Genomic DNA, 11,569 nt, shown 5'->3' on the forward strand with positions numbered 1-11,569 from the left:
ATCCACATTGGGTTTCCACCTTATATCTGGTGTTCTTTGGTGTGACTATCTGTTTTTCTTGTTCATGCTCATTATTTTATGGTACTGATATGCAAAAATAATTCAAAGTGTAAATAAGGAAGATTTGTTAAAAGAACTTGATAATACTGATTCACCCCCCCCTCTCAGTATTATTTTCAACAATCGGTATCAGAGCAGGTCCTTCAGAGAAGCTTGATCGCTTGAAGGTAGATCATTCATCATGAGCAACTACGAGAGAGAAGCATCAATCAGGCCACCAATTTTTGATGGGACGAACTTCAATTATTGGAAGATAAGAGTTACTGCCTATCTTCAATCTCTTGGTATAGAAGTTTGGGATATCATAGAGACAGGCTACACTTTTCCTTCAGCTACTCCTACAGATTCGGCCGAGAAGAAGAAATATGAAACAAATGCGAAAGCAGTCAATACTCTATTGGGATGCTTATCCCAATCGGAATTCGTGAAGGTAATGCACTATAAATCCGCAAAAGAAATATGGGACAAAATTGTCACGAGCTATGAAGGAGACGAACAGGTAAAGCGTGCTAAACTTCAAACTTTCAGGATTCAGTATGAGAATCTCAGAATGTATAATGATGAAAGTGTGGCTAACTATTTCCTTAGGGTAGATGAAATTGTTAACTGCATGAAAAACTTGGGTGAAGAAATAAAAGAGGCTATTGTGGTTGAAAAAGTCCTAAGATCCTTTTCCCCCAAGTTTGAATCTAAAGTGTCCACTATAGAGGAAAAAGCAAATCTACAAACTCTCACCATGTCTCAACTACATGGAATTCTAACTGCTTATGAAATGAGAAAGGGAGGTCCATCAGACAGAAGAGAAGCGGCTTTCAAGGCTTCAGGCAAAGGAGATTACTATGAAGCAAGTCACGTGCCAGAAGAAGAAGAAGAAGAATCAAATTTTGTCAGAAATCTTCAAAGGGGTTCTGGAAGGTTCAGAGGTAAGTTACCTTTTAAATGTTTTGCTTATGGAAGAGTAGGTCATTATGCTGCAAAATGTCCTTATAAGGATAAAGGAAAGGAACCTGCTAGATGGAACAAGAAACAAAGTGCAAACAAGAAAAGTTACTACACTCATGAAGATAGTGATGGTCTATCGATTAGTGATGAAGATGAACAAGGTAATGACTATAAACTGTTAATGGCATTTGAAGATGATGATTATATGGATGCTATAGATGTGGATAGCCTTTTTGAAGAAATTACTAGACTCAAGAGATGTATAGAAGAAAAGAATATGATCATTGATACTCTACAATTTCAAATTGATGAAAAGGAAAAACATCTTGAAAAATTAGAAGGTGAAATTGTTGGCCTTAGAAAAGAGATTGAGAAAACAAAAGCTATTAATCTTAAGTTTGTCAAAGGATCTGAAACTTTGGATGAGATTATCAATGTACAGCATTCTCCACTAAACAAGACAGGTCTGGGCTATAATGGAGAAACTTCTCAAGCAACCACTTCAAAAAGTTATCTTGATGCAGCAAGAAGGAATGAGCAAAAGCACAATGAAGACCATCAGGCAAGGCAGGGATGAATTGCAAACAGAGACTATCAAGGGCAATCCGTTTTAAGGGTGAACAAAAGCTACGACCAGCCACAGGTAAAATCTTCTCAATTTAGTTCAAGAATGGATGACAATAGAAATTACAATCATTTGGCCGGTAGATTTGATAACCGCAGAAATTTCTTCAATGGACAATGTTTCTCTTGCCATAACTTTGGTCACAAAGCAGCTCAATGTGTTGCATATAAAACAATCATGACTAGAGAAGCTCAAAAACAAAGGAGTATGATCGGGATTACAAAAAGGACCTATAACAACTTTTCGGCTCTTGAAAATGAAGTTGAATGTTCTATTTGCAATAACTTTGGTCATGAAGATTCTGAATGCAAGAGTAGGCTTCAGCAGACAAAGGAACAAGCCTCAAACACCAAAACATGGAGAATAAAGGAACCACAAACAGAAAGATGTGGGATAGCATTCTATGCAGAGGGACAGGAAAATCTATGGTACATTTACAGTGGATGTTCGAAGCATATGACAGGTGATAAAGAAAAACTTGAGTCATATTCTGCTCTAGAAAAGGGAAAGAAAGTTTCTTTTGGAAATGATACTCCTGCAACTATAAAAGGAAAAGGCACTGCTCAGTTAAAAGAAAAGGTCAAGGCTGGAAATGTTTTGTATGTTGATGGATTGAAACATAATCTTCTAAGTGTCAGCCAGATGTGTGATCAAGGAACCAAGGTGATATTTAGAACAAATGGATGTCTTGTTCGTGATCTTGATACAGGTAAAACGGTGATCAAAGGTAAAAGAACTCCAAATAATCTATACGTATTTGAAGAAGGACAACAACAATGCTATCTAAGCAAGGATGATGAACACTGGCTATGGCATCGGAGGTTGGGGCATCTAAGCTTTTCACAAATAAGGAAAGCATGCAAATATCAGGTAGTTCACGATCTTCCAGATATCAAAATTCCAGACAACACCATATGCAAATCATGTCAGTTTGGAAAGAAAACCAGAACTAATTTTCTAGAGAAGGAAGGATCAGCTAGCATGCCTCTTGAGCTAGTACATACAGATACATGTGGTCCATTCAGAAAAAGAACACCTCGAGGAGAAGAATACTTGATATTATTCATTGACGATTTCTCCAGGTTTGTCTGGTTAGGACTAATGAAGCACAAAGATGAAGCATTCGAAAAATTCAAATCCTTCAAAGCCTTGGTTGAAAATGAATCAGGATACAAAATTAAGTGCCTCAGATCTGACAGAGGTGGGGAGTTTACCTCGAATGAATTTTTTGATTTCTGTGAAGAACATGGGATAAGAAGGGAATTCTCTACAGCTAGAACTCCTCAGCAAAATGGAGTTGTGGAAAGAATGAACAGAACAGTCCAACAAATGGCTCGTGCTATGCTTGATGAGTCGGGTACTCCCGCAACTTTTTGGGGTGAAGCTGCACATGCTGCGGTTGTTATTCTCAACAAAACAAATGTCCGTGTTAACAGCACTCAAACCCCTCATGAGCTCTGGTGTGGTGAGACTCCTTCGGTGAAGCACTTCAAAATCTTTGGGAGCAAATGTTATATTAAGAATACTGATGAGCAACTTGGCAAACTTGAACCTAGAGCAGATGAAGGCATTCTTCTTGGTTATTCTCCACATAGCAAAGCATACAAGTGCTACAATAAAAGACTTGGCAGAATTGTTGACAGCATTGATGTAGTGGTTGATGAGAAGGGATACATTCCTAGGCAAGTACATCATGAAGACATCGAAGAAGATGAAGGCTACCCTCAAAGACAGAATGATGAAGAAGAAGAACCTCAAGAAGAACCAGAGGAGTAGACAAGAATAGAAGAGAAGACTCCATCAAGATATGTTCAGAAGAATCATCCAGAATCTCAGATTGTGGGGCAGAAAGAAGCAGGTGTACAAACAAGAAGAACAATTGCAGAAGCTTCAAGCTATTTGGCATTACTCTCTTCCACTGAACCACAAAATGTGAAAGAGGCATGCAAAGATGAATGTTGGGTCAAAGCAATGGATGAAGAACTTGAGCAGATCGAAAAGAACAACACTTGGGAGTTGGTTCCTAGACCAAAAGATAAGAATGTTATAGGAACAAAATGGGTCTTCAAAAATAAATTGAATGAAAATGGAGAAGTAATTAGAAACAAGGCTAGACTTGTTTGTAAAGGGTATGCGCAGCAAGAAGCAATAGATTTTGAAGAAACCTTTGCTCATGTTGCAAGACTTGAGGCCATCCGAATGTTCCTTGCTCTCTCAAGCTTTCAAAACTTCAAAGTATTTCAAATGGACATGAAATCAAGCTTTTTGAATGGAGACTTAGAAGAATAAGTATATATTGAGTAGGCAGATGGTTTCATTCTTGGAAATGATCCAAATCTTGTATGCAGATTGAAAAAGGCTCTCTATGGTCTCAAACAAGCTCCAAGGGCTTGGTACTATCGTTTGGACAAATATCTTCATCAACAAGGTTTTTCAAAAGGATCAGCAGATAGCAATCTTTATATAAAAGTTGAAAATGACAAATTGCTAATACTTGTTGTGTATGTAGATGACATTATCTTTGGCAGCAATGAAGAAGCTATGAGTCAAAGCTTTGCCTTGGTCATGCAGAAAGAATTTGAAATGTCCTTGCTGGGAGAACTGACATATTTCCTTGGTTTGCAAATCCAACAAAAGGAAGGAGGAATCTTTTTGTCTCAAACCAAGTATCTCAAACAGATTTTGAAGAAATATGGCATGGAAGATGCAAAACCAGTATGTAAACCCATGGTCACAGGATGTAGCCTCAGTGAAAATGATGAATCTGCAGCAGTACATCAACCAACCTACAGATCTATGATTGGAAGTCTACTTTATCTGACAGGTACCCGACCGGACATCATGCATGCAGTTGGAATAGTTGGAAGATTTCAGGCAAATCCGAAGGAGACTCATCTTCAGGCAGTGAAGAGAATTTTCAAATATCTTCAAGGGACTCAAAATTATGGTTTATGGTATCCTAGAGGTACAAATCTCACACTTCATGCTTATACAGATGCCGATTGGGCCGGAAGTGTGGATGACAGGAAGAGCACAAGTGGTGGCACATTCTTTATGGGTTCCAGACTAGTATCTTGGTTCAGCAAGAAACAGAGTTCGATTGCCTTATCTACAGCTGAAGCAGAATATGTTGCTGCTACATCTTGCTGCACTCAACTCCTTTGGATGATGCAGACCTTGTAGGATTGTGAAATCACTTGTACACCACCTATCTCCATCTTATGTGATAACACAAGTGCAATCAGCATCTCAAAGAACCCAGTCATGCATTCAAAAACCAAGCACATACCAATCAAGTATCATTTTCTTCGGGAACAAGTGCTTGAACAAAAGGTCAAGTTGGAGTATGTTCCTTCTAAGGAACAAGTTGCTGATATACTCACCAAACCATTGCCCAGGGAGACTTCTGAATACCTCAGGAAAAGCTGGGGGTTGTTGATGCATCATCTTGTTGTTGAATCTCTTCTGATTGTTGGTTGTACGCAAGGTTCATCTGAAGTATATGCGTACATGTGCTGGGTTGCGGATTGGTCAAAGATCGAATGGCACAGGTTCAGGGGGAGGATATCATGCATTGTTGGCATTATGGAGGAAGTACAGAAGGAGATCATGGATTCTGGTCTGAATATTGCTGCAATACGTCTCTATCTCTTTCATGGTCATGGATTATGGTTCTTCTTTGCAGATCTGGTTTATAGTCAGGGGGAGCATGTTCTTAGGGGGAGCATAAACCTTTTCCCTTGATGTCAAAGGGGGAGAGTGATTGGTTGTTGTTGCCATCAAGTCCAAAGGGGGAGATTGTTGGCATTATGATACATATGTTGTACTTGATGGCAACCCACTCATCTCAGATAATAAATTATAGTGTAGAGAAAAGTTCACACACTTATATGCAGAAAAAAGTTTATTTCATGTAGAGAAAAGTTCACGCACTTTTATGCAGAGAAAAGTTTATTTCATGTAGAGAAAAGTTCACGCACTTTTATGCAGAGAAAAGTTTATTTCATGTAGAGAAAAAGTTCACGCACTTTCATGCAAGGAAAAGCGCGTATATGTTGGAGAACTTACCTTTGGTCCATGGTAGTTAGTCCTTGGTATTTGAACCTATGAGGAAAAGTGTGTATATGTTGGAGAACTTACCTTTGGTCCATGGTAGTTAGTCCTTGGTATTTGAACCTATGAGGAAAAGCGCGTATATGTTGGAGAACTTACCTTTGGTCCATGGTAGTTAGTCCTTGGTATTTGAACCTATGGTTTTGGACCATGGTACGCACTTTCATGCAAGGAAAAGCGCGTATATGTTGGAGAACTTACCTTTGGTCCATGGTAGTTAGTCCTTGGTATTTGAACCTATGGTTTTGGACCATGGTACCTTGTCAAAAGTGTTGATCTCACGCAATTTCATGGTTGGTTCATGGTATTAGTCCAACAGTTTTTTGATCCTATGGTTTTGGCCCATGGTATTGTAAAAGGCCTAAGACTATAAAAGAGGAAGGAGATCACTTGGCTAATTCATTCTTGCAAATCGAATATCTTAAGATCTGAAATATTGGGTTATTATTTTAAAAGTTTGATCTATGAAAGGGAAGTTGAAAACGAATCTGTGAAGGGTGATCTCTCGAGTGCTGCAGCTGCGGAAGTGCGGAGGCACCATAGAAGGCGCAGTGCAGAGGCGCCACAGAAGGCGCAGTGCAGAGACGCCACAGAGGCACCACAGAAGGTGCAGTGCGGAGACGCCACAGAGGCGCCACAGAAGGCGCAGTGCGGAGGCGCCACAGAAGGCGCAGTGTGAAGACGCCACAGAGGCGCCACAGAAGGCACAGTGCGGAGGCGCCATAGAAGGCGCAGTGCGGAGGCGCCACAGAAGGCGCAGTGCGGAGGCGCCACAGAAGGCGCAGGTGCGGTGGTAGCGGCACCACAGAAGGCGCAGGTGCGGAGGTAGTACAGATATCCGCAGATCTATACTAGTGAAGTTGCGATCCCTGCTTAAAATTTGTTTTAACTGCCTTTGACTATTCTGCAGGGTTTTGGGTGCATAACTGATGTTTGGTTACTAGTATTGAGTTCAGATAACAACATGATTAATGACTTATCTTTATGTACTAGATCTGGTTGATAACTCTCATAATATCATTGTATATGTATGGATCTGGTGATTGGGTGATTCAGAAGGTTGTTTGATTATGAGCTTCAATGTTGTTGTTGGATCCAGTTTGAAAATTTATGAAAAGTGGTCCTTGAAAGAAAAGAAGTAGGGGGTTGTAGCTCCCTTCCAGCAGAGACTGGAAAACGAGAGAGAGTTGTAGCTCTCTGCAGGTTGCAGCCTGCGTACTGGTAAAGGACTGCACCAGTACAAAATCATTGTAACAGGAGTTTCTAATTTGAAAGAAGATAGAGACATTGCAGCAGGTGGTTTTCACCCACATTGGGTTTCCACCTTATATCTGGTGTTCTTTGGTGTGACTATCTATTTTTCTTGTTCATGCTCATTATTTTATGGTACTGATACGCAAAATTAATTCAAAGTGTAAATAAGGAAGATTTGTTAAAAGAACTTGATAATACTGATTCACCCCCCCCTCTCAGTATTATTTTCAACAATTTCTTGCAGCAACTTGATCACAGGGATTCTCAAAGATGAAGGGAACACAGCTTCTAGACCATATACTAGTTCATATGGACTTGTGCCAATGGATCTTTTGGTGGTCAATCTGTTTGCCCATAATGCATTTACCAGCTTCTTATGCCAATTCTTTTTGTTCTCCTCCAAGACCTTTTTGATGATGTTGATGAGGCTTTTGTTGGAGGACTCAACTAGGCCATTTCCTTAAGGGTAATAGGCTGTGGAATGGCCTAAGGTAATGTGGTACTTATGGCAAAAGTTGATCATTCTTTTGGATTTGAAAGTAGCAACATTGTCTGTAATGATCTTTTCTGGACAACCAAACCTTGACAAGATGTTAGTTTCTAAAAATTGCATAATGATTGAGTCATTGGCTTACCTACAAGGGATGGCTTCTACCCATTTGGTAAAGTAGTCTGTGGCAGTCAAAATCCACCTATGTTGGCTGGAGGATGAAGGGTGGATTTCACCAATGAAGTCTAAACCCCATTTCTGAAAAGGTCTTTCAATTGAAATAGGTTTGAGTGGTAGAGGTAACAGCTTTCTCTTGTCTTCAAAGATCTGGCATTTATGGCAATATATTACAAATTTTCTCACATCAGCAAACAAGGAGGGCCAATAAAATCCAGCCCTTAGGATTTTATCAGCTGTTGATTTCCAGTATAAGTGTCCTCCACAATCACCTGCATGAAATTCTTTGAGGACATTGTCAATTTCATCCAATGTTAGGCAATTAAGTAAAATTCCTTCATGATTTCTCCAAAACAAGACATTGTCTGTGATACAAAACTTTGATGCTTTCATTTTCAAGAACCTTTTCTTAGTTCTGGACAACCCTGGAGGAGCTTGCAGGTTTAGCAATACAAAACATATATTAGCATAACAAGGGGATTGTAAAAAGGCTTGATTGATCTGTGGAGTCGTCATCTCCTGTTCGTTGTCCAGTTCATTGATATCAAGGGCTTGGAAATTGGTTTCAGTCATCAGTTTAGCTAGCTCTTGTCCTTTTATCAGTTTTGTAGGCTTTATTTCAATGTCATATTCTAGGATATTGGCAATCCATTTGCCCCTTTTGCCTTCAATTCCTTCTTGAGTTAAAATGTCTTTAACCACAGCATTTGGGACATAGGCAATTACTTGAGAGTACAAAATGTAAATTCTGAAATCTTTGATGGCCTTTACAAGGGCATAAGCTTGCTTTTCCATGATCTGATATTTTAAGGGAGCATCTCTAAGAGCTTTGCTGAAAAAGGCAATGGGCTTCTCACACCCTTGGTCATCTTTTTGCAATAGGACAACAACAATTGTATGCTCAGATGCAAAGGAAAAAATGATGAAGTCTCTATCAAACCTGGGACTTGTGAGGACTGGTGTATTTGTCAAAGCTCTTTTGATGTCCTCAAAGGCTTGTTTGGCTTCCATGGTCCACTTGACTTTAGAATCTTTCTTCAGCATATTGTTTAACAGTCTTATGAGCTCGGCTAAATTAGGAATGAATCTTCTCAAAAAGCTAATCTTCCCTAGAAAAGCTTGTATTTCTTTGATATTTCTTGAATGAGGCACTTGAAGGATAGCTTGAATTATGTCCGGGTCGATCCTAATGCCATCTTTTAAAATGATGTGACCTAGGAGCTTGCCTTCCTCTAGGCCAAACAGTGATTTCTTTGGATTCAATAATATGCCATATTTTCTGCAAATTAGGAAAACTTGTCTCAAATGTTCTAAGTGTTCTTGGTCTGATTTTGAAAAGGCAGTAAGATCATCCAGGTAGACTACTAGGAAATCATGGATTTCTTTGGCAAAGGCTATGTCCATTTCTATTTGAAAAGTGGCCCCTGCATTTTTAAGCCCAAAAGGCATTTTCACATATTTGAAGGTTCCCCAAGGTGTTGTAAAGGCAGTTTTGTCTTGATCATCCGGGTGTACTAAAATCTGATTGAATCCTGAGAATCCATCTAACAACGAGATCCTAGAGGCTCCCACTACCCTTTGTAGGATGTGATCCATTTTTGGTAAGGGGTAATGGTCTTTGAGAGAGACTTTGTTTAAATTCCTTAAGTCAACACATAGTCTTATCTCTCCCGTTTTCTTTCTAGTAGGCACTAGATTTGAAATCCACTATGAGAACCTAATTAGAGCAATGATTCCAGCCTCATACATTCGTTTAAATTCTTTTTCAATCAAAGGGAGAAGGATAGGATTTACTCTTCTAAGCTTCTGTTTAAAAGGCTTTTGATTCTCTTTCAAGGGTATAGTATGTTGGATGACTGAGGTATCATAAGATTTGAGGTCTTCATAACTCCAGGCGAACACATCTTGGAATTCCTTAAATAAGTCAATGTATTTCAATTTCTGATCAGCAGGCAATGCTTTGGATAGTTTTATCATTTTGGGATTTTCTATGGTTCCAATGTTTCAGTCCTCAATCTCAGCATTCAGTGGTTGTATTTTTGGCTTCCTTGAAATGTCATTTGAACCGAATAAATCCTCCAAAGGAGTCAAGCCTATGGGCAGAAAATTATCTTTTATTTCAATTACTTCAGCTTCTCCCTCAGTTATTTCATCAAAATCTGTTTGCTCCAGCTGTTGTACATTCTTGTTATTAAAAGTAGTTGGATGCAAAACCAGGCTTGTTGTTTCAGCTGATATATTTTGTTCAAATCTGTCTATCTGTTGTCGGTCATCTACAGTGCTGGTATCAATGTTGATGTTAGAGAATTCTTCTTTCAGAGTGAGGAAGTTATTTATTTGTATGTCATTTTCAAAGACTTGCCAATTTTTTATATTATCTGGGACTGCGGGTCTATGTTTGATTTCAGCTGTGAAATGGTGGTTGGGTTCAAAAGGTAGCTTGCATGTGCTGGCAAAAGTTGCCAAGCTATGTGCATGTAAATTATGCTTTCTTGAGATTTTGGTGAGCTGAAATTCTAAGAAAGTGTTAAGTATTTCAATGGCTGCACCTCTGTAAGCCCTCAACCTAGGATCATTTGTGACAAAATTTCCCTTCATCTGTTGTATGATTAGATCTGAATCCCCTAAAATTGAAACTTTGGTTGCACCCAGGTTTTTGATTAGCTTGAGTCCTAGCAAAAGGGCTTCATACTCGGCCATATTGTTTGTGCACCTAAAGTTTAATCTATATGCATGACCTTCAGCATGGTCATTCTGCATGTTGTGGATCCAAACCCCTGCCCCTGCTCCTAATTTGTTTACTGAGCCATCAAACTCTAAGTACCATAAGATTTCATGGTCAAGGTTTGCATTGAGAGTTTTAGAAAGTTGCACCATGGGCAGATTGGGTTCTTGTAAGTCATTTGATGTGTTATTTTTCTTTATTGCATTAGTCATATTGACAATTTTTTGATCTGGATCAGCAGATTGTTCATTCATGCTTTCTGGTTGTGCTGTTATCAGGAGTTTGGCATCAATTTTGGGGCACATGTCAGCATTATATAAAATGAATGAGTCCATATCAGAATGTATTGAATAGATGGGGAAGTTTTGGGGCTTTTCTTGACTACTTACCACATATTTCATTAGTGTTTCACGGTACAATCTCTTTGGCTGTCCAAAGACTGAAATAGTGGCATAGGACATGTCCAATTGCAAGGATCCTTGGAGTTTGGCCCCACATGATCTTGACAAAAGCATGCCATACTTGGGTGGAATATCTGCTACCACCACATCCATCAAAATTGTTTTGGTTGGGTATTGAACCAGGGAAACACACAAATCTTTAATTAGGCCTAGACACCTGACTTGGCTGGAGTCAAATGAAAATAAGTCTTTGTATGGTCTTGTGATATCTAGGTCTAGTTTTTCCATCACAGATTTAGGCATTAGGTTATGGGAGGCTCCTGAATCAAACATTGCATTATGTAGCACCTTGTCATGAATGTTTAAACTGACATAAAAAGGTGGAACTCCTCCATTTGCTGTCTTTCCATTCACTTCAGGACAAAAAAGTAATTCAGGTTGACCATCTAAAACATTTACAGCATCCCTATTGTCTGGTATTTGGAGTGACCTATTGATTTGCTGTCTATGCACTTCATGTTTGGCCAATTCAAAAAGAGGAATAGCTATTTTCAGCTTACCTATTTCTGTTTCTAAATTGAAGGGTTTTTCTATCTGCAGCTTTGTGTTGTGGACAGAAAACTTTTCTTTTTTAGCTAGATCTTCAATGATCTTCTCTTGATTTTGACTGTTGTTTTGAAGTACCTGTTTTTTAGAAATATTTTCAAGAACATTGTTTGAATTTGCCTTTGAGGGGAGGGATGAGAATGGCTGATTTTTAGAGGGCTGCACATCTGATATGT

The sequence above is a fragment of the Pinus tabuliformis genome, chromosome 8 (assembly GCF_031772625.1).
Source record: "Pinus tabuliformis cultivar Carrire ecotype Pingquan chromosome 8, CPIR1, whole genome shotgun sequence".
Taxonomy (NCBI): Eukaryota; Viridiplantae; Streptophyta; class Pinopsida; order Pinales; family Pinaceae; genus Pinus; species Pinus tabuliformis.